Source organism: Amblyomma maculatum, chromosome 2 (genome assembly GCF_055883805.1).
Source record: "Amblyomma maculatum isolate TAMU_Amacu chromosome 2, ASM5588380v1, whole genome shotgun sequence".
NCBI lineage: Eukaryota > Metazoa > Arthropoda > Arachnida > Ixodida > Ixodidae > Amblyomma > Amblyomma maculatum.
In genome coordinates, this window is record NC_139345.1 from 187,070,825 (window position 1) to 187,094,736 (window position 23,912).

The 23,912-nt window shown below is 45.3% G+C and overlaps 1 long non-coding RNA gene across 2 annotated transcripts in view; it reads left to right on the plus strand.

Moving 5' to 3' along the window:
- The first annotated feature begins 198 nt into the window (after window positions 1-198).
- LOC146200621 (uncharacterized) overlaps window positions 199-23,912 on the plus strand; it is a 115,623-nt gene continuing 91,909 nt past the window's right edge. For both annotated transcript variants that reach the window (XR_014705263.1, XR_014705264.1), the window contains exons 1-2: window positions 199-390; window positions 3,052-3,117. This is a non-coding gene — a long non-coding RNA (uncharacterized LOC146200621). The remainder of the gene's footprint in view (window positions 391-3,051; window positions 3,118-23,912) is intronic.

Genomic DNA, 23,912 nt, shown 5'->3' on the forward strand with positions numbered 1-23,912 from the left:
TTCCTTGCTGCGTCCGACACGAAACGTTTGCAGAAATATTATTTATTAGTAACAACAACACGCAATACGTAGATGCATTATTTATTAAAAATTATTAATATTGGTTAAATTAAGCCCAGTTACTCTTTTTATTATTTATATTTTGGGTGAAGGCGTAGATCAGAACAGCCGAAAAACGCACGTGACCTCACATGTCACGAACGAACAAAGCACACGTGACCGTGCTGCACGTGAGGATGAGGAGTCGAGGACCATGAGGACGTATCACACCGGAAAGTTTACTTTTTCGCGTGCCAAGAAAAAGTGGCTTTTTGAACCATGAGATAAAATCTCTTCAGAGCAACCATACCCCGCGCTTGTGTAGTCTACTAAGCATTTTAAGAGGGCAAGGTGCGTAACTTTGGTCACGGCGTGCTTCACGCAGTGTGGTTGTTTTTATCGCAGTAAGGAGCAGATCGGCTTTTGCAGGGGCGAACTATTCATGTAGTAGATTGTTACGATGCATGAAAACTCCGCAGTAAAACGCCCGGGGCTGCGTTTTGGAGGAAGAGGCGTCCGTGTGCTGTGCGATGTCAGCGCACGTTAAAGATCCGCAGGTGATCGAAATCACTCCATAGCCCTCCGCTATGGCTCCTCTTTCTCTATCTCCACTTTCACTCCCACCTTCCTCCCTTCCTAGCGGCGCGGTTTAGGTGTCCATAGAAACAAGTGGGACAGGTACTGCACCTTTCCCTTCCTGTAAACCATTATTAAAACGCCCGGGTTGTATTTACGAACAAGCAGTTGATACGACGATGTCCAGCCTGTGACATTTTAAGCGAGCCATAGTCCTAGCCTACTTCGGAGGCTTCTTCGTTCAACGCTTACGGGAGCCTTGATTTTGGCATTGCTTGTACAGCACTATTAAACTCATTGTCATGTGACGACTAATCTTGCAGCAGTTCACGACCGGTTCTACATTGCTTTACTTAAATATTGTGTGTGAATCGGCATGGAGATGTTTGATTCAGGCTCATAGCGGTGGTAAACTGTGTTTGGATGGCCTTGGGAAACTCTTTCATCATGCAAACTTTGTGCTTGGATGACTTCAGATAAGAGTCGCTCGAATTTCTAGAGGTGCGTGCTTGTGTCTCACTTGACAGCTGCTATTTTTAGCCATACAAGGTTTGAGGTATCGGCGCTCATGGACTTCGATGATGACACAAGAGAGAGGCGGCATGTATGAGCACTGTGAAAATGAGCTCACTTTGATGCTTGTAAGTTTAGAAATTCCACTCTTGCTTATGCTATATCACTGATTTTGTTAGACATGCTGACAATGGAGGATGGCTCTTGGCATTGCTTTTTGCTATTGTAGCTCAATACTTTTGAGAACTTTTTAGGTGGCTGCATTTGAATGCATATCACAAAGGCTGTGCTTTCATAAGAATGCTCATAGCAAGCAGTTCCTAGAGGCATCCTGGATAAGGAGCCTCAACACCTTTACAGAAGCGTACTACCACAGCAAGCAGCGGTTCCAACGTCCACTCTTCTCTTCGGCCGCTTCAGGGGAGCCTGGTTTGGCCATACATCCTCTAAATTCAAATCCATGTACAGTATTACAGGACGTTGAGTACTCTCCGTGTGAACTGCTGTCTCGTGCATTTTTTTCAGATTTCATCAGCCACTCGCAACATAGTGTGCCACCGGCACTTCCTCCAATTCTGGGGCTGTCATTGGTATCTCTTGAGTTACCATTTTGTTTCCCGTTCCTTGCATTCTGCCACAACCAGTACTGCATGTTGATGTGCCGCATTCCCACATAGACTAGAGCTGCTGCTTTGTGCTTCAAATTTCACTATGCTTTCCAAGCCTGGCGGGGAGCCTACTAGTCTCTTTTGTTTAGATGCCTTGCGGATTCGGCACATGTTTTGCCTACATCACGTAATGGCAACCACCTCTGCCTTGTGCTATTATTTTGTGCAGTGTTTTTGATTTCTGTTATTAAGGTCACTGCTTGAGTGCTCCCATAATCCCTCCTACTAGTGGCTTGTTTGAGGCCATGGAGTGAACTGTGTTCTCCGGCCTGTCAGTCATTGTCTTCAGTGCCTACTCTAGTGGCCGTCTTGTGTAGCTCTCCTGTGGGTCCTGTTTTGTATGCCCATGCCAAAGAAAGACACATCAACATACAGTACTGGTTGTGGCAGAATGCAAGGAACGGGAAACAAAATGGTAACTCAAGAGATACCAATGACAGCTCCAGAATTGGAGGAAGTGCCGGTGGCACACTATGTTGCGAGTGGCTGATGAAATCTGAAAAAATGCACGAGACAGCAGTTCACACGGAGAGTACTCAACGTCGTGTAATACTGTACATGGATTTGAATTTAGAGGATGTAGGGCCAAACCAGGCTCCCCTGAAGCGGCCGAAGAGAAGAGTGGACGTTGGAACCGCTGCTTGCTATGGTGGTACTCTTCAGTAAAGTGTTGAGGCTCCTTATCCAGGATACCTCTGGGAACTGCTTGCTAAGAGCTGACATTCTTGTGAAAGCAGAGCATGTGCTCAAATGCAGCCACCTTAAAAGTCCCAGAAGTATTGAGCTACAATAGCGAAAAGCAATGCCAAGAGCCAAACTCCATTGTCATATGTCCAACAAAATCAGTTATATAGCATAAGCAAGAGTGGACTTTCTAAACCTTAAAAGCAACAAAGTGAGCTAATTTTCACAGTGAAAACAAAACACATGTTCTTCTTAAATAGTTTTACATTGAAAACAGAAAGTCTGCTGGGGATACTTAAAAAATTTGTTAGTAATGAGATTTCAGTGTATTACATAAATTGCATTGTTTTACTGTATCTATGCAAGGAACTTTCCACAGTTCCTAGGACAGCTTCAAGGGCACATAGAAGAAACTTGTTTTAATGCTGCCTCATGGCACAATTAACTTCAGCAGGTAGACTACACACCTCCTAGGCTGCCTTGATGCACATCAGTTCTGCGTTTCGTTTTACTTTGTTTGCATTTCACTGTTGGTATTCTGAGTCTGAGCATTTGCTCATTTACATTTCAGGTGTCCGCTGTCCCTAAACAACTGAGGAAAGGACTGAGAGTCGAGCTTCGGCAAGACCACAGTTTTGTAAGCAGATGCATGTTTACCTCGCTTGCAGTTTTAATGCGATAGCTTTAAAGGCCGTGTTCACATGACATCGAAAAGCGAGTGTTGGTGTCGACGTTGTGAGAAAAAACAAAATACGAGCATGGCACTGACAGGCGGTAGCTGACAGTTGGCATAGCTGAGCACTTACGGGACGTAGGGTTGCTTGACATTAAGTTTGGCAGGAGTTGCTAATTTGGGCCTCTCCTTTCACATGGGAGGGTGATACTAGAATCAATCTGCCAAGGGACCCTTGCATTCACGTTACCTCTAAGCCACGCAGGCCCGCCCATACGGCTTGGTCAAAGCGGGGCTTTATTGGGCGCGAGGACATACCGTGGCGCCACCTCTCGGAAGCACCCGCATGACGACGTAAATGGGATAACCACGTTGAACTTCTGCTGTAGGATGCTTTCCTAGGCAGTTCAGTTATGCGTTAGCATTACATTTATTCATTTATTTAATATACACCTCGGTGTGGGCCTCTGTAAGCTTATTTTGAGGTATGAGACCTACTCATTCGGCAAAAAAGCACTTCACCGAATTGAAGTTATCGAAGTTGGCAAGCTTTACTGCTACGACGATGCGCACCGGCTGTAGCATTTCTGCTGTTATGAAAAAGAAAAACAAATACAGCTGAAGCTACCACACAACCAGTCAAATGTAAGCAGCCAGTGCACAGGTAATTGATATTCCTCTACAAGAGCAGAAGACTGCCAGCAGTCGGACGGATGCTGAGCGTCTTCGCATAGTGCCAGCTGAAGCGGCACCGTTTGCTTGCTCCCTTGAACGTAGTAGAGAAAACAAGTTTGACTGTGGGGATGACATGGAATAATTCTTTAGCAAGTGTGAATATGTGCGTTCCATGCAGCGGGTTCTTGCGCACTGACTAGCACTGACTACCGTCATTGGTGCTCTTGGTTAGGGCGAAAATATGTCCTCCCCCCCCCCCCCCCCCCCCCCCCGCGCGCGGTAGGTTTCTTTTTTTTACGCATATCTCGATCAGCACATCACAACACGCATGCAATGCTCAATCTCGTTTATTCGTGGACTCTGTCATGTGAAATTATATTACAGTACTGGAGACGCTGCCTGAGGCGGCAGAAACTTCTAGTTCACTTCAGTGAAACTTCCGTGTCAACGTGTTCGTTTAGAATAATTTGAGACCTTCTGGCCTTTGCACGATCCCTCCTTTCTTTGCGAGGGTACTGCTCCATGAAGAAGTCCTCATCTTTTCCACCCTTCTATCGATAGTATCATTAGCTTCACAAGTGATAAGCACAAATTAAAACGCGCGTGCCGTTTCTTCTGCCGCTCAATGAACTTTTAGTGGCAACTTCATGGGCGAAATATCGCTCGCTGAAATACCTGCTGCGCACATCATGAGAATGATCACTCGCTGATTTACCCACTAAAATTTTGATTAAGGAAAGTTCTGTGAGCTATCGGGTAGCAGTGGGAGCTTGCGCTGGGTTCCCTTGCTTACGTCCGGGTACAGAGCAGTAACGGACCGTAACAGCAGCTTAAATGAACTTCAGTAGCCTCAGTAACGATGCAAGATCAAAAAGTGCAATGCTGGCACTCTATATCAACCCAAACTACAGAAATAAACGCGACTATTAGCTTTTAAAATGCACAAATTCAACTGAGCGTCTTCCTCAGCAGTATTAAGAGGAGTCTCGTGATCCCACTTGCTCCCTTAGGTCGACACTAGCGCCGTTCGCTCCAGTTGTGGCGCTCGCGCCCAATGTGCAGGCCAGTAGCCTACGCTATCACGTCATGCCCATTAATGGAGGAGCCTAAGTGTCCCTCATAATTTTTTTGTTCTGTTTCTTTGAGCAATCCCCTGGAGTGCTTAGTGGCAGAAGGTCAGTAATGTATTAATGGACAACACTGTTTAATCAGTTATTTTTCCTGCACAGCAGTCGACAAGCCTTTGTAATCCATTAGTAAGTGATATGAAAAGAGCAATTTGATCTGGTTTTTGTTCTTAACAAAATGTGATTCTTTGCTTCGGGGTTCCGATGGCATCTGTTGTTGGGACAACTGTCTATTTTTTCTAACATATTTGGAGGTTAGAATGGGATGTTCATTTCTGCCATCTTATTCGTGCTTATTACGTTGATGCTGAGAGAATAGACCAATTCCACCGGCAGTTGTGCTTTGCCACCACCGCCGCGGTGCACGCAGTTGCACGCCGGCAGGCGGCTGTGTATGCACGCTGCATCTGTCTTGCAAGAAGCGGTCCTGTCTACATCACCGTACAAAGTTTCTTTGCATGAATGATAGATTTGTGGGGCAGGTTAGTTCGCTTGAGAGTGTCATGTTCTCCCATAGGTGTGTAAATCGCAGGGAGTCACATTTTTTATTTTACTAAAAAAAGAAACTAAAAAAATTGTAAAGGCTGGTCATGAGAAGCAGTTAAGGAAAGCCTGTTCAGCACATTTAGCAATCACCACAGACTACCAGGAGCTGCTAGGGAAACTTCTCTTGTGGATTGCACGAGGTGGCGCTGTCCACATGCCACCTCTTCTTTACGGGCTCCATTTTTTTTCAGCCCCTTTTGTTTCATCACAGACTCTGTCAGCTTCGTGAGTCATATCAGGCTATCCTTAACATTCTAAGGAATCTGCCGATGCCATCTTTATTAAGGTCTAGTCTTCAGCCACTTCGCTAGGACCGTCTACAGGATTGAAGTGGCAGCACGGCGTGCTAAGGCTAGGAATGCTGACTGCCGGCATGTCTGACTGTGCCCTGCCCCAGCCGCTGTGGCTGCTGTACCAACGCTACCGACGCTCGCTCAGATGCCAGAAAACATGTGAGACGCAAGTTCCCGCACCTGCATCTCAAGTGCCTTTGCTGTCGCCTGCTGTCCACGAAGACACCCAACCCTGGTGCGACAAATGAGCACACTACGTTCATCCCTGTTTGCCCCTACTGTAAGCAGAACAATAAGGAGTGTGCCAAGAACTGCTACCAGCAACGTGTAAACATTTGCCAGGCCACTCAGTCGGCTCCTGCGCAGCCCCCTATGCACTTTGCCTATCCTCCTCCTACAGAGAATGCATTCCATTCCTCTCACTCCTACGCAGCAGTAGCACAGACACCTTCCCAGCTTCAGCACAGTCGTCTGCTCTCCACCTTGTCTGTCTCAGACGTGTCCAATTTCCAAGGCTTGTTACTCTCTCCAATCATCCCCACCCGGAGTCATTCATTTATTCCGTGTCTCCTCCCCCAAACTTTGCTGAAGAACGCTTTCAGAGCCCTGAGCTTCATGTGGCTAGTTTCGAAGTGGTCATTCACCCCCTCAAACAAGATCTCAGTAGTATCAATCGCTGCTGCCATGTCTTTTTTTTTTTTTTTTCCAGTGTACTCATAAATTGCATGAATGGATTGAAAATTGGTATGCACTTAGCTTCAACAATGGCTTTGCACAGCCAGCCTGCTCTATGCATTTGTTTTGCCTGTATGGATGCTGTACAGCGTTCCATATATTTAATAATACATCAAAACTAACCTTGGGATGAACCTGAAAGGACCATTAAATTTGTCTTATGAGAAATTTGGCTCGGCAAAAGTGCCTCTGAAAAACATATGGGAGCATGCTAGGTAGTACATCCAAATATATGCTGCATGAAAACAATCAGTGGAGTAACTTTAAATGCTAATAGAGCATCTATTGTACTATGTATGTAGTGAGATCAAGACTGATAGCATTTGCCCAGCCTAGGTTATTTTACTTGAAAAAGGGCATTGGTCAAGCTTTTTATTTTCACTTTTGTCAGCTCCAACTATCACACTATGGCTGCTTTATTTCTTTTCTCGCATTGTTGCTCTTCACCTTGCTTTGACTGCTTGGAAGCATGGAGGAAAACAACTAAGGGAACGCGCGGCAATGCCTTTGAAGCCTAATCATAAAACATAAAAAATAAGAGAGAGAGAGAGAGAGTCGGTCCCCACGTGGTTAAATCACGTGGCAGCGTGTGGTTTCCGCTGCATGCATGTATGCGCAAATTGGCACAGTAATACCCATGCTCGCCACAGCAGACAGCTGTACGCCCGTGCCAGGGCAGACGTGTGCACTAAAACGTACTGACATCAAAACATTAGGGACAGGCTCTGAAAGTGAAAAAACTGGGGAGGGAATTGCATCCTCGGCACTTTGCTTGCGAAGGTTAGCCGCATGACGTCACGCTCTCTCCTTAGTTTTTTTTACCTCCATGCTTGGAAGGGACCCAGCATTGCAGCCATTGTCTCTCTTATCTCGATCCCTCTAGAAGGCAGCATAGCGGATACCTGCATTCCACAGCGCACATGCTGCTAAAACCATCTCATTTGAAAATGCGCCTCAGTAGTCTTTGAAAACAGTTCAAAGAGCCAGTGCATTTTGAGCATACGTGCCTCTTGCCCTGTGGAAGGCCGTGCATGGTATGCGATATGCTTGGGTGTCTAGATTGATTGTTTGTGTGGTGGTGCATTTTGTGCATGTGCAGAAGCATGTTGCTTTTTGCATTCTTGGCACTTTTCTGTGGTGACAGAGTTGGATGGCTGTGACAGGAATACTTTTTTGTACGAATTTTGAGCTTTAAACTCTGCACCTTTTGGTCGACATTCATATTAGTCCTGAAGAATCAGTTTTCGACTCGTTTGATTCCAAAGTAGTAGGCAGTATTACATGCATGTTTGTTTAATTTGTGATTGTTGCTCAGTAATGACAGAAACTTTGTGCTGGTTCAAGTTTCTGAAAAATCATTTTGGCTGCTACATGTAAGGCTTCTGGTAACTGCTGTTTGCTTGATGAAACAGAAAATATCCGTGGACGTCATAGCATTAAAGATGCGTGAAACGGAGCATTACAAGAATTATTGTCTGTTATGAAAAGCAATAACGATTACATAATTGATGTACACTTTTATTAAAAAATTAAACGATTGAAAATAGAATTCCCCCACCATGGATGCAAAGAAAGTGAAGAATAACTCCATGTAAAGCTGGAATTAAAGGAGAAATACCTGGGACTCAGTTGCTTTTAATGGGCAGAAAGCAGGAATGCTTCTATTTAAAAGGTGTTGGTCTGACTGACTTGCTAGAAGAAAAAAAATGTTCCAACAAGCTGGAGGGACAATAGCATGAGCCTGATAACTTGAACAGAAAGGCAGAGATGGATAGCGCCAAGCCTTGCAGACCTATAACAATGAAATTGCTTTCGTATATACTAGATTAGCAATGCTAGCAGTGAGCAAACTGCAGGGTTGGGTTGATGAGACTGGCTTATCAGGCGAAATAGAAAACGGTTTGCATGAGGTCATCCACTGAAACATAACTTACCCTCTGTCACCCAGTGCAATTTGATCCAATGAAAGTGTAATCATTTTTGGCATTTTTTTGCAATAGCATGATTTGTGGTTAGAGGGACTTCTTTTGGACAGTTTTGAAATGTTAGTGCCTAAATAGTGAACTAATTTGGAACACTGCAGTTGCAATTATGGAAGGAAGCGTAAATGCAAAAAGCGGTTTGAAAAGGCATGTTGGTACTGCACCTTGAAAAATAAAAATGAAAGCAGAAGTGATGAGTTTGGATTTTTTGCCAACAGACCTGTTGCCACTTAGAGCCGATTCATGCTAACCTCACAGCTCCTGCAGAAAACTGCAAGGACTTCATGGTTTTAGAGGATGTATGTTTTTATTTATGATTGATTTATTTACACATATTGCTAGCCCTTTTAGGGGGCTTCAACAGGAGTGGGGAACAATGGTTACAAAAAAAAAAAATGCTTTTTTGCAACAGTAAAAAAAAATAATGGAGACAAACGGAGAAATAATGGACGGAGAAATAACATAATGGAGACAAGCGGAGAAATACTATACTCCATATCAAATATTCTTGGCACCACTAGGAAGGCTGCAGGGCCGAAATGCATTATCTCCCTTCGCAGGAATATAGTCCCCATGTTCAAATTCGTGTTTAACCTCGAAACAAATGGAAATCAGAAAGCTTGTGATTTTGAGTGCATTTATACAATAACTACGAATCGCTAGGGTTGGAAGGTGACTGCGAAGCATTTTTTTTTTTTTACCGGGTTTTATGGGTTCACGTCCAACGCAGGCCTTCAAATCACACAGTGCGCTGAAAAAGGATGGCGCCTGCTCTTTGTGCCTCATTGGATTTTTCCAAAACTATGCCTCTTTTGCCAAAGGAGGTCGACGTGAGACTGAGTAACTGATGGCTGTAGGCAAAGGAGTTGGTATGCAACGTCTACGCCGTCGCAAGGTCAGCGAGCTCACCGGTGTGAGTGAGCGTCTCCCATATTAAAGCGGAAGGCCTCTCTGGAGCTCTTAGAGGGGGTAGGAAATGGCTACAAAGATCACTGATAAACGTTTTGAATATGTAGAACGAATGCTTCCAAGCGTTTCCCCAAAGTACAACTCCTTGCAACAAAGGCAGTGATTTATTATTAGTTTTTAAAAACTGTGTTTTTTTTTAATTCGCTGGCTGCTCGGTTCTCGCGTGGCGGTGAGATTTGGAACTATTCTGCCGTGAGTACCAACATCACGAGTACTTAGAGTGACAGATCACGACAGGCTGCCATTGGCTGCAGCTGCGAAAGTGGTCTGCTCGAGTGCTGCATGCACTGCATGCGGGAACCCGAGCTTGGCGCTTTGGTTCACAATGTTAATCGAGAAGGTGATGGCGTCCGACTGAGAGTGCGCGTTGGTGCAGGAGTGCGAAAAGAGCACGAGGTGGTCCGATTCAACACTGTACCGATTGAATAGGCAGCATCAACCTTTGTGTACTGACCTATGGCGCAGCAGCGTTGTAGTCCCATATCATCTTTGCAGTATCGGTCATTTGTGCGACGTGTTGATAATTAAAAGGAAGTGCGTCAGACAAGGTCAGCCCTTAGCTTCATCGCAAAAGTACACAAATTCGCACTGCATAAGTGCAGCACCGGATACCACCAGGTTACCGCAGACATGTCGTCCGCGGTTGCTGCGGCTGCCGGCACTCCGGTCGTGCGCTGCTCCCTGGTCGTCGCTAGGCCTTGTTTCTTCTGCATCGAAGCCAGGGCGGACGGCGTTTTGGAATCGCCTGCTTCGCTGCTTATCTAGTGTAGCTGCTCGCAGGCTGCTGTGCGCATTTCTTGCATGTAGGTGCGGAAATCGGTGACAACTTGCGCTGCCGAACTGCTTTGCTGATGTTTTGCGCCGTCGATTCTGGCTCGGACGATTTGTATACATGAGTTAAAACACACGTGCATGTTACGCATTGGCACTTCCTAAACGATGTGCAAAAGGACTTAAAAAAAAGAACTACACTACCTTTTTTGTTAATTTCAATTCTTAAGATTCGCGCACGAATATTTCATGCTCACCTGTAATCCGATACCCAAACTCTGTAGCGATCGTCAGTCCGTGCTTTCGTCGGTGATATGCATATACATTCCGTTCGTTATGCACCCCAAGAGATGTCTCTCGCCAACCGTAATGAAAGCGCTTCTGGCTAAAAACGACGACGACATGTCTACATGCGGGCGATTCGCACGCTCAATCGTCTACCAAGATCCATGCAGAGTCGATGCTATCGCGTTCAACTCCGCGAGGGGTCACCGGCCGCCGTTGGTCAAACCGCAGAAGACGGTACCAAAGCTATTGACACTGGAGACTGACCTCGGCAGCGCAAGAAATGAAAGCGGTATTGTAGAAAGCCGTGCTCAGCAGGAGTGTATGCTAATTTGCGCTGAATGGAACAGGGATATGAAGGAAAGTGCTCTTCTGTGGCGGCCACCGGTGTGTGTGGACAGCAGCCTGCCCACCAGCAGCCTGCAGGTATGCGCTCGCGAACGACTTGGGGCGTTCGGGCTACTGGCGCACAGTTCGGAGAGGTAAAGAAACTGAAGAAACCAGCAGTCGAGGAAGACACTAGACAAGGTTGAAAACTATGCAAACGTAGACGGGACGGGAAAGGCAGAGACCGTGAATCAGAATGCGTGGGGGACGCTCGGGAAAACAGTGGTGGCAACCGGAAGTTTGAGAACATAGCGTCACCCGATGACGTGTCGAGGGCGGGGCTAGCAGGGTGGAGTTCCCGAGCTGTTTTCGTTTTTTTCTGGTGTCTCCGAGTTGAGTTGGGGGGGGGGGGGGAGAGGAGGAGAACCATTTTTTATACCCATATCTCTGGTGTTAATGAAGTGAGCTAAGAAATTCTTGCTGTAAATTGACTTGTGAAGGAGTACCTATCTCTCGAACGATTTGTTTTACCTCAGTTTAGGCATGTCATCACCTGGGCTTGTTGAAAAAAAAAAAAAAAAGAATGAGACAGAAGACATGAAAGGTACGACACCTTCACTCTCGCTGCTCTGAGGTGCAAAGTGCATCACTGTTACATGTGCAATGAAGTGCCGACTGCCGCAAAGCTTAAGGAGGACATAGTAAATGACCCTGATATGGATATGCTGAATATAAGTGTCCGCACATTGCAGAGGATAGTAAACGATGTCGGGTTTGCGCTCCGGAAGCACAAGTGGAACTCATCCTTTTTGGAAAGAGGCGACATTGTCGTGTGGCGACGAAAGTAGTACCTCCGGACGATCCAGGAAATGAGAAAGAAGCAGAGGCAAGTAGGCTTTTTGTATTTTCGGACATGTAAGCATTTCGTGAGAAGACAAGGATGGAACACGATGTGTTGTCGTGTAATTGCAGATTTGTAAGACAACTACAATGAAAAAGAGCAGTGCAGTGTCGAAAGCCATTTGGATGAACCTGGAGGGCAGGCGCGTGATAGACAAAGTGATACGATGTTACGGAAGTTGAGTGTCTTGCACCACCTGGGGAACACTGGAAACTGGGGAAACTGGGGAACAAGCGGCTGTGACGTCAATTTGGGAATGCCGGCCGTGCATTTTATACGCTTGCTTCGCTCCATCCTGTGCTTTAGGGATCTACGGATCAGCGCAGTCTGCTGCTGGTGCCGTTTGTTTTCTCCAGTTCTATCATTCTGTTCTGAAGGTTCTGCGTGTTCAAAGATCCCATGAAGTCAAGCAGCAGATACGCAGCTGTTGCGGAGTGGTGCTCCGCGCTGTTCGACGCCCTCCGACTAGTGAGCCTCTTTTGCTCAGTTGTTAAATAAACGTCGTTCAATGTTCGAAAATTGTTTTCTTGTGTCATTAGAAAACAAGCATTCCTGTGAGTGCGTGAAGCAACTGGTAGCTATCAGCCCGGCTTTTTGTTGTGCGAACTTTGGTGGACCAGGCGACATGGTGCTTTATATAGTCTCCCAGAGGATAAGAAATTTTCGGTGCTGTGGGCCTCTGTCGTGAAAAGGAAAAAAAAAAATCTTGTCTTTGGATTCAGCTGTGTTTTGCACTGATGATTTGCATGCCGATGACTATAATCGAATCGGCAGCGATTGCGGCCATTTGGGATTTCAGTTAAATGAGCACAACTGAAGTCCGTGGCCGTTCTGTCATTGTTCCCACACTTAATTAGGTTAATACCACTGCTGCATGGCTGCCTTCACCGTCGTTACACTTAACCGAGAATACCGAAATAAAACGTGATTCGTGGCTCCCTGTTGTTACACATCTTGCTGCCCTTCTCGGCTACGTCAACAATAACCAGTTAGGTACTGCAAATGAAGTGAATGTGATCGGTAGAATGAAGCTGCATTTGCATTAGTCATTTATAACGCAGTGTCTGGGTTGCCGTGCTGCTCGCGCGGCAACAGCACGCTCAAGCATCGTCCGAACGCAGCACTGCCTTCACATGCCGCGCCGACCGCGCCTTCCGCAAACTGTCCATGGATCCCTTGCGCTAACATCAAGAAAGCGGGCTCAGATTTATTGCTGTCTTAAATAATAAGCGCAGGGATAACGGAAAGTCAAAAATTAACCCTTTTGAGGCTCGCTGACCCGTACCGAGATGCTGGTAAGATGACTGCGATACAAGCAAATTTCTCTTCACAGCTGTGTAGCGGCAGTCGCCAATGCCGTCGCTGCTCATCCGATCTTTTTGTACGTATACATTAGCTTATCTTCTGAGGTGGCCCCGTGGTAAATATCGTCATTTCATTGTGAGACAAAGTGATTTGCAGTAGGCAGTTTTACGAGTAGCCTGTTTACTACAGCGCTGTTCAATTTCCAAGCGTCGTCTGCTGTGGCGCCGATGCGAAACAAAATATAGGCCTAACGACAACCAGGGAGTGCGCTTGTCCAGAGTGCTCGTCCGCCATGCTCGCTGCTGGCACCATTCCGGTAAGGTCGCTTCATTCGGCGCTGCAGGTGCTGCGAACATGTCTGATTTCATGATGCGGTTGAAGCCGGACCATTTTCGGCGTTGCGTTGAAGAGCGCACCGCGCAAACTAGCTGCAAAGATATATAGGACGGGCAGCTGCAGCTGCAGTACGCGTGCGTTTGTTGTTGCGCTGTTGGGCGATACCTTCTCGAAGGTCGTATAAACGCGCTCCCTACTGTGATTGCATCATATACAATGCCTATTCCTTTTGTTGCTACTGAAACGAGCTTTAGTGTGTAAAGGGCAGTTGTTAAAGTGGGCCAGCTCTTGCCTTTTTCAACTCGCGCAAATGTGCTGACTTTGCTTTTGCTGACGATGTACTCGACAGCGTCTTTCGTAGCGCCGTGTTTTTTTTTTTTTTTTTGAACTGTCGGTTGCTCGAACACATACAGTAAGTGTTAGAGGTGTTTTACATTGCTCGAATAATCAATAAAATTTTAGATTGAGCTCTCAAGTCCCCTGAAGTGACGCGCACGCAACAACACTGTCGGCGCCGGCCTCGCACACCCAAACTTGACGTCATGATGGGTCTGGTCAATTACTAACAACAGCGGCGTTTGCTTGGAGGGCGGTCCCACTGGAGCTCCTTTTCTTGTAAAAACAGCCATTAGCGCTCCTTTCTGCTTATTTTAAATATGACAGTCTTGTTCAGCGGACAAAAACTATAAAATGCCGCACATAACTTACTTTTTGCGGAATATTTTTCAGCTTCCCTTTAAGTAGAACCCTCTTTGTTAACCTTCACGTTTCAGCCCCATAGGTGAGTGCAGGTAAGATGCAACTATTGTATAATTTCCTCTTGCGATACCGGTAAGCTGCTAGTAATAATCTGCGAGTGCTTGCCAAATGCACTCCATCCCAATCTTATTCTCCTTGTTATTTCCCTTTCATGGTCTGGATCTGCGGTTACTACCTGTCCTAAGTGGACACATTTTCCTACCACTTCTAGTGCCTCGCTACCTGCTGTGAACTGCTGTTCCTTCTCAAGTCTGTTGAATATTACCTTAGTCTTCTGCATTTCGATTTTCAAGCCTACCTTTCTGCTGTTCCTGTCTAGGTCATCAATCATTCTTTGCAGCTCATCTCCTGAGTTACTTAGCAAGGCAATGTCACCAGCGAATTACAGATTACTGAGGTATTCGTCATTGACCCTTATCTCTAACTGCTCCCATTCCAAGTCTCTGAATACTTCCTCTAAGAAAGCTGTGAATAGTACTGGGGAGATCGTGTCTCCTTGCCTAACACTTTTCTTTATGGGAATTTTATTACTTTCTTCATGCAGAACTATGGTTGCTGTGCAGCCACAATACATATCTTCCAGTACTTTCACATGTGGCTTGGCCTACGCCCTGATTTCGTAATGTCTGTATGACTGGCAGTGTTTCTACTGAGTCAAACGCTTTTATTGAGAAAGCAATACTACGACAGCCAAAGCGAGACCTTGGGTGGTCGCAGGTACGCCGTGAAGAGGCCTAGCTACGGTCTTCCCTAAAAAAAAATGCCATGACATATGAATTCACGTTACACCTATGCCACGGACAGGTGCTGCCAACTCTGGTCGTTCCTTTCATATGGGAGGGTGATATCTGATTGAGTCTGACAGAACCGTTATCATTCTCATTACCCCTACGACACGCAGGCACGTCCATACGGCTTGGTTGAAGCGTGAGTTTATATGTGGGCTGGTAGCTTGCACTCTCGTGTCATACCTTTAAAGGATGAGCTTAAGTGTCCCTAATAATATAGCACTTTACACTGATAGGGCTTGATAGGGGAATAATGTAGCAGGCAAAAAAAGCTTCCGCCGTTGCTTTTGCAATTCAACTACGGTTAACCAGAGCTAAACCACAGCTAATTTTTTTTTGCAATCAATGAACGCTATGTGTAAGGGCTGGTTGATATTCTCAGCATTTTTCTATCACCTGGTTGATGTTATGAATATGATCGATAGTACAGTACCTTTCCTAATACCTGCTTGATCTCTCTAGATTGCAGTCTAAGATTGTCCTGATTCTTATAGATTGGCCTGTAATTTTTCAAGTCCTTAGTGTCACCTTTCTTATGAATGAATTAAGGTAATGTTAGTGTTCTTCCATGACTCCAGTACTGTCGATGACTCCAGAAATTGTGTACACAGGGTGGCCAGTTTTTCTAGTACGATATCCCCTCCTCTTTCAACAAATCTGCAGTTACCTGATCCTCCTCAGCTGCTTTCCCCTTTTCATAGTTTCTAAAACTTTCTTAACCTCGTCTTTCGTCACTGGCGGAACGTCTGACTGCTTTTCACTAGTGCCTATGCCGTTATTGTCATGACTACTTCGGCTACTGTGTAGATCAGTAAAGAACTCCTCGGCTACTTTGACTATCCTGCCCATATTCGGGATGACATTGCTGGCCTTATTCCTTAGCGCATACATCCGATTTTTGCCTATGCCCTATTTTTTATTTCTTCATCGCTTTAAGGCTTCCCCAGTTCTTTACAGCATGTTCAATTTTCTCCATATTATACTTCCTGATGTCGGCCACTTTATGCTTATTGATTAGCTTTGATATCGCTGCCAGTTCTATCTGGTCCGTCGGGTTGGAAGATTTCATACTTTGCCGTTTCTTAATCAAATCTTTCATCTCCTTACACAGCTTACTAGTATCCCCTCTAACTAACCTACCTTCTTCTTTTACTGGGCACTCAGTGATGATATCTCTAAAATTATTGTTCAGTACTTCTACTCTAAGGTCGTTATCCTCGGTTAAAGCTGAATATCTATTAGCAAGATTCTGAATTCTGCCCTCCCCCTCATTGCTAATTTGTTGATGGACTTCTTTCTTACTAATCTGTTCCGTTCTTTCTTCAGAGCCAGTTATTTCCAGACATTACCATTCTATGGTCACTGTGTCGCACCTTTCCGATTACAGTAAAATACCGCTTCAACGAACGTCACTTCAACAAACTATTCAGTTGTACGAACTTTTTTCAAATCCCCATCCAAATCGCCATTGAACCCAATGCAAACGCCCTTCAGTTTAACGAAATTCAGTGCAGTGTGCATTTCAGTTTTACGAACGTATTCCGCGGCGCCACGTACGTCTCAAAGGTCACACTGATCGCTTCAACGAGTATAACACGCCCCTTTTTACTGCATATTTTTATTCCGAGAACGGCGCGGCCATGCTTAACAAAATAGGCTACCTAGATAGGCTCGTAGCCAGCACGAGCCATAGCTGGCTTTGCACATTTTGTTGGCTCCACAGCTATTAGCAGCCAAAGCCATAGCCGCAGCTACAGTCTCAGCTGTACTCATAGAGTTCCTTACACTACCTAGAGGGAAAGCTGAGGGCGCTGCACGTCAGCCACCATGGGCGCGCTAAGAATCATGGGCCGGTGTGCTAGTTGTTGCGGGACAGTCGGTTTTTCTCGGGTACGTGGAGTGGCGTTACTGCGATGTTTCTTTTTCGTCATCATCATCACCTGAAGGTGCGTACATAGACCGCGAAAGCCATAGTAGAGAAGGCGCAAAAGGAGACGTCGCCAATAAATAGTTTCTGTTTCCCGAAATGCCACTAAAAACTTCCTTAAGTTATTGCACAACCATAAATATTTTCATTACGTTTTTTTTATTCCAAAGTTTGGGTATTAGGTGCGAAATATTGGTATTTGTGCTGCTCAAAACTAAGCCAATAGGAGAAAGAGCTATCGCTTATATTGGATAAATCTCACATTGGCATGCTGTTTCTCTCTCTTTTTGCAATTTATAGCCACAATATTTAATCTTAGGACATTATTTACGGTAGAACAACGTTTATCTTTGCATTAGTTTTGGCCAAAAGTTGTAGTTCTGCACTCGGTAGCTCTCCGGCCCATGATGCTTTGAGCGCCCATGGTGGCTGAACTGGCCGTCTGGAAACTCCATGTAAACTCCCATAGACGGCAGCACAGCTTTCCCTCTAGGTAAGAGTAAGAAACTCATTGGCTCTATTAGCCCTACTGTGAATAGGCTGCGCGTGCTTCGTACTAACAATGAGTGCCAAAAGAAAACGCTTGTCTCTTGACGAAAAACAAGAAGTTTTAGTCGACTGCACTCCGCGAAGCGTCAAGTCGACGTTGCGAAAGCTTTTGAAATTCCAGCGTCTACCATCAAGAGCCAGCGCCAAGCGATCGCGGCTGCATCAGAAAGCGACTGTGCGCTGGGTATTTTAGCAAAGTCGATGACGCTGTCGCCACATGGCTCAAGGATTTAAGATCCAGCCAGTTTCTGGACCCATGATACAAGAGAAGGCCATGGAATTCGCGGCGCTTTTCAGTGTTACCGGCTTTGAAGCAAGCAGTGGATGGCTGCATCGCTTTCGGGCGCGCTACGGAATCGGTTGGAACCAAGTCTCCGGTGAAGCAAGGAGCGCGGACACCGCTGCTGCAAGCACATGGCGTGAAGAAAAATTGCGCGACGTCATCAGCGCCTACAGCCCGGACGAACGCCGACGAGACTGGTGTATTTTGCCAGCTGCTTCCGGACAAAACCATGTGCTTCAAAGACGACGTGTGCAAAGGTGGCAAACACTCAAAAGTGAGAATTACAGCATTGTTTTGCTGCAACGCATCGGGCACCCACAAGATGAAGCCCTTAAAGGGGTCGTGAAACGAAAATGTAGCTGCCCAGTTGCAATTTTCCTTGCTTCAGTAAACATTAGGCATGCCGATTCCAAAATATCTCGTCGAAATATTGCTTCTGCATTTAATAATACCATTCTGAAAGCTCACAATTTTTGCGTTTCTGAAGCGACCATGCGACCCTGTAGGCCGGAATTAGAAGTACTCGCCTACGTCATATTTAGCCATTTAGAAACTCAGATATAATCATTATTTCCCATAAAATAATAGGTTCCTGTTAAAGTTAGCAAATAAAAAAATAGTGTATCAATTATTCGCTCACGCAAACGCATTTCTTCAATCTGTACCAGGGCAATCCTGTCACGTGACGCGCGGTCGGAGGCGGCGGCGGAGGAGGACGGGTGGTGTCTGCTTCTCGCTGCGTTCTGGAACAGAGCGAGAGGCGACGCTCAAGTTAAGCTTTTTGGTAACGACGACTAACCTCGCTCCGCCGGGTACTCCAAATGACAATGGTTCCAATCTTATTTGTTGTTGTTTTCTTTTCTTTTTTTGTGAACATTCGTGATGGAGCAGAACGTCTTGAGCAGTCTCATACCACCGGTACAACTTCGTTGTGCGACCGCTGCTGTAAATTTTTTTTTATTCTTGGCGTCATTATAGATACGATGTAAATACGGTTTCGGTCAAAGAAATCGACAAGTGTGTTCAATCCGAGTGGTGGCTGGAGTGTTTCAGGAGCGGACGCCGCGGCGCGTACTCGTATATTGCTCGCCTCCGCGCTGCATGCATCGTTGAGAATAGCGTGTCGAGCTTCGCTTCCTTTATTTCGGCTGGATGACCTGAACTATGGCACTACACGGAAAACCGGAAACAGAAAAAAAAAAAAGGTTGGTACAATGTACTCGGGTGGCTCCTTCACCTAACGCGTTGTCGCAGCTTTGCTCCCCCACCTTCCCGACGCCTCTTTCGTAACCTTTCTAAAAAAAAAAAAAAAAAAAAAAGAGGAAGCATACTTCCTAGAACGTCTGCAGTGCTCAGACTTCGCCTCTTTTTCCTGACAACGTTAGGTTCTGGGTTTAGGCGTGTTGTGCGGGTTTGAGTGCTCGCTAAGCCAACCGTGTGCGTCGCGAGATTGCAGCACGGCTTCTCCGAGTGGAAGTAACGTTTGCTTTCACAAGTTTTGGCACACCGATTGGGTTGATGTGTTCGTACTACTCGACTCACAGAAGCCACCAGTTCTATTTGATTGTTTCCTGCCAGACTGCCCTCATAGCAGTAATATGCGCATTTTGGATTTTTTAAATTTTGAACGATACCGTGAGGCCAGCACAACAGGTGCCCCTACCAGCACATTCTTTCCACAGCACTCTAGTCCCATAGAATCTGATGAAGAGGAGGATAATGTTGAGCAGAGCTCAGAATCCTTCACATCATTTAAATGACATTTCTAGGGTAAAAATGGCTCACCTCAAAAGCTCATATGCCCCATGTCCTTGCATTACGATGGTGTGATTACCAGATCAACCATCCAGGAGAAATGCATTCACGCAAGTGTTATCGATTGGAAAGGCGGATAGATGGGCTTAAAAGTGTAATATCTGACCTGCTACTCTGTGCAGGGAAAGAGAAAGAGAAGAACAAAGAGGGTCGTGACTTGATTAAAATATATACAGGAATAGTAACTTGCACCACAGTCACGAGTCAAGTCCTGTGTCATGCAAGAAGCAGCAGAAAGCCTGCATTGCCTGTAGAGCTTTCCATTTCTGGCCAACCGGCCAATAAGTCTTCTGAGAGAGGCCTGTTGCCAAAACACTTCAAAGAATTAAGTAACTCGAGTTATTGTTTTGCACGCATATACTGGGACACACCACTAGTACACGCTCCACAGTGTCCATAATGTCACATGTGGAACATTCTGGGCAGTCCGCCTGTCCAGTTAAGTATAAATATTTGTGTGTGAAACCAAATTTAGATGCAGTCTATGGAGAAAGCATGCATAATGGCATATAATTGGCAAGTGTGTATGGATCCACTAAAGCACTATCTTGTGGCCTTGAGCACAAGCAGATATAAGGAACTCAGTGATATGTAGTGCCAAAGGCTGGTAAGGGTGTGGTGTTGAAAACTTCCAAAAATTTGTAATGCAGGCTTTGAAACTGCGAATGCACACCACTTCTGAAGTGGTTTCTCACAGATGTGGAAGGCCTCTTACCAAGGGGCCACAAGCTCAGCAGCGGTTTGTGGAGAATTATGCCCTAAAAAAAAATGTCATGTTCTGAGTGGCATCACCACAGTTGTAGGTGACACTTGTGGTGATACAGATCTATCTTAATATACATGGATATAGTTCTAATATTCTCACCAGATGTATGTCAGATTAAGTTGCTTGAATCTACTAATTGGTACCATGGATTTCTTCAGTATCCCTAGAACATGCAAATGCACCAAAGGTTGGGTCATTACACACAAAGGTTGGGTGGGGTGGTATGGGAAGTCGTAGCGTGATAGCATTTGTGATTAATGGCAGCGGAGTGCACGTGAAAAACTGCTGTTCAGCTGCTCGTCATCATTGGGTGGCAATGGTGTTGTGCAAGTAGTCGTAAATACATACAAAGTGGTTCGTGTGACAATTATGTAGATATTGGGCAGGCATGTCACATTCTGAAGTAACAGCGCAAAACGTGGATGGGAGCACCAGACGAGAAGACGACATAATGTCTCGTCTTCTCGGCTTGTGCTCCCGTCCACATTTTGCGCTGTTACCTAAGGATGGAAAACCAACAAACCCAACCTGCTATTCTGGATAACATGCCATTGTTTGAGGTGCATTGCGGCAGCCAAGGTTTATCCCAAGCACCTGCATTTCTGTGTACATGTTAAAGAGTACTGGGAGTGGTGCTCATATGGGTGTGCACCATTTTCCTGGCTCGGGCGATCAGATTGCAAGCGGGCTAGCACACACAGCCCAAAGCACATGTAGCAGAAGTTTGGACTGTCGAACCGCAGTCTTTAGTTCAATTCCTTCCCTTATATTTTTCAATTTGTATGAGTATCATACAGTCTGTGCTTGTATGATTAAATTGCAAAGGTGTACATATCACCTGCTCTCCTGACCAAACTCATTCTGCATAAGTATTCACCAAGCAGTTTTCGTTCCATCAAAAGGCTTTCACAATATTCAGCGACAAGCAGCTACTCAGACAGCATCAGTGTAGCATTCTTGGAGCTTCGCAAATCTGTGGTTACATTGTTTACTAGCAAAACATGCACGGTATGTAGATATGTGCACTAGGACGCATAAGATGCAGTGACAATGTGGGCTGCCCTTACGTCTACAGCTGCCCTTTAATCCTGTTACATTCTAGCCTGCAGTGAATTCACCAGCACAAGATTTCACAATTAAAGCATCCCAACTTTATATTTCCAGACTTGACCCCAGCACCGACGAAGTTCATTGTATTACCAGCATGTTGGTGGCATATTCAACCAGCAGGCCAATTAACTCAACGTCATGCAGGTTTTAGTGCAGATGTTTCCATGCAAACTATGAGTATGATCATAAACGAAGGAACCTTTACTATACATACCTTTTCAGCACGCTGTTTTATGGCTGGTTAAAGTCTGGTACATTTCAAAGTATAAGGCACATATTATTGTATGCATGTCTACAGATTGCAGATTATGTTGGCTTGCTTCTGAATGAGACTGAAAAATGCTGCAAATAGTGGCCACCTTTCAAAGCAGCTTTTGCAAAAAACCGTTCCGATTTTTCTACTCCCCATGAGCCACTATTTTTCGAGGCCATGTAAAGGTGAATGCGGCAACTCGAAAATCTAGGTTTGCCAATGCCACAAGGACCACCACTCTGTAGTACATTTGGGCATGAACCATCTAGTAGCTGGTTCCCTCCGAAGTTTCCCTCAGGATACCTGGCGCTCGATGGGAGAGCAGTCACACCTGGTAAAGCGAATGATTAGAGGCATTGGGGTCGAAACGTTCGTTCAGTCGGACACGACTGAACGCCTGAACTAATGTTACCAAATGAGTGTTAAAGAGAGACATGTTGCTTTCAAAATAATTTATTGGTTGGCCGCATGTTCATCAGTGCATTCAAAATTTTCAGGCTAAAGGCAGTTGACCTAGAGCAAGACATCTTTTATTCATGCTTCTTCGCTGTCTTCCTCTCTCCTAAATATACAAATGTGTATATATACAGCTTCACAATCATGATGTGTTGAGGTCAGTGCTAAATAAAAAAAAAATGCATCTGACAAAGGTATAGTCAGAGATTGAGTACGCAAAATTCATTCTAAGTGAGCCTATATATGTCTTGTAGATTCCAAGGGAAGGCAAGCGTAGCAGGGGGCGGCAGAAACTCGGGCAGACAGATGAGATTAGGAAGTCTGCGGGGATCATATGGATGCAGCTGACAGAGGATCGGGTTATTTGAATGGATATGGGAGAGGCATCTATTATGATGCCTCCCCCATTATGATGTATTTGCGGTCAGTTCCATAAAAAGAAAAATTCTACCCGTCAAAGGTATAGGTGGGGAGTGAGTAGACAAAATTCATTCTAGGTGAGCCTATATATGTCTTGTAGATTCCAAGGAAAGGCAAGTGTAGCAGGGGTGGCAGAAACTCGGGCAAGCAGATGAAATTAGGAAGTTTGCGAGAATCATGCACCTGGCACAGGATCGGGTTATTCGGATGGATATGGGAGAGGCATTTGCCCAGCAGTGGGTGCAGTCAGGCTAGTGATATCAACAAGACTAACAACTGGAAGAGTTGGCACTGATTCATCTTAAAACCAGCCAGAAGACAAAACATGTGAGAAGAGGGGAGCACAAGACAAAGTTTGACTAACAACTGAAATGTTACTGAAGGAAAGAGGCAAAAGAAGATTCGCACAGAAATGCACGTGCACGAAAAACCCCAAAGCAGTGAAAGCGTGGAAAGCAGAAAGGGTCTAAAAAATCATCTAAAAAAAGCAAATTCCTTATGGTCAAGGACCACTCGTTACAAAAGGGAAGCCACAGATCCAAAGGCACACTTTACTGCAAAGGCTAAGGACGCGTGTGTGGTTAAGAAGTCGGTCAACAGTCTTTTGGGGCTTTTTTTACATGTGCATCTCTGTGCAAGTCTTCTTTTGCCTCTATCCTTTAGTAAAATTCCAGTTATTAGTCCAGCTGTCCTGCAGTTCTCTCTTCTCATGTTTACTGGCTTGTTTCAGAATGAATAAGGTGATCACTCTACAAACCTTGTGTAAACTGGAAACCAGTGTAACTGTCAGATGGAAACCTTTCCCTTATTTGGTTTGCATCACAAATAGGGAGGACTTTACTGTGATGTCTGCCGAGGCATCCCCAAAGCCAGTGCGCAAGCTGGCTGTAGCAGGTGTAGCGGTGCCTCCTGTTGATAAGAGAAAAAGCAATATTTACTTTTCAGCATAGCAAAATGAAAATTTGGTTTAGGTATTTTACAAAATTGAAGGTTATGCATGCATCTGTACAATTAATTCCCGTCTAACAGAGGCTGTACAGTGTAACTTTCACTGTCAATTTATTCTCCCTGGCAGTATGGCAAACTTTGAATTCTGCTGCAGGTGATTGAGAGAGAATGAGACCCACCCAATATTAGAACTCCAGTGCAATCATAATTTGCTACTGCAGCAAAATAATGCCTGAAGGCAATGCAGCTTTTGACTGACAAAACCTGGTAGTCGTCTTACACCCTCTATACTAGAGTTGAGGCCGATGCCAATGGGGTCCACGCTGATATCATCCGCATAGCACGAAGATGTTAAGTATGCGACATGCGTTAAGCAGCTCTGTGCATAGAGTCATTCTATTCGAAAGAGCCATAAACGACAAGTCCACTTCTG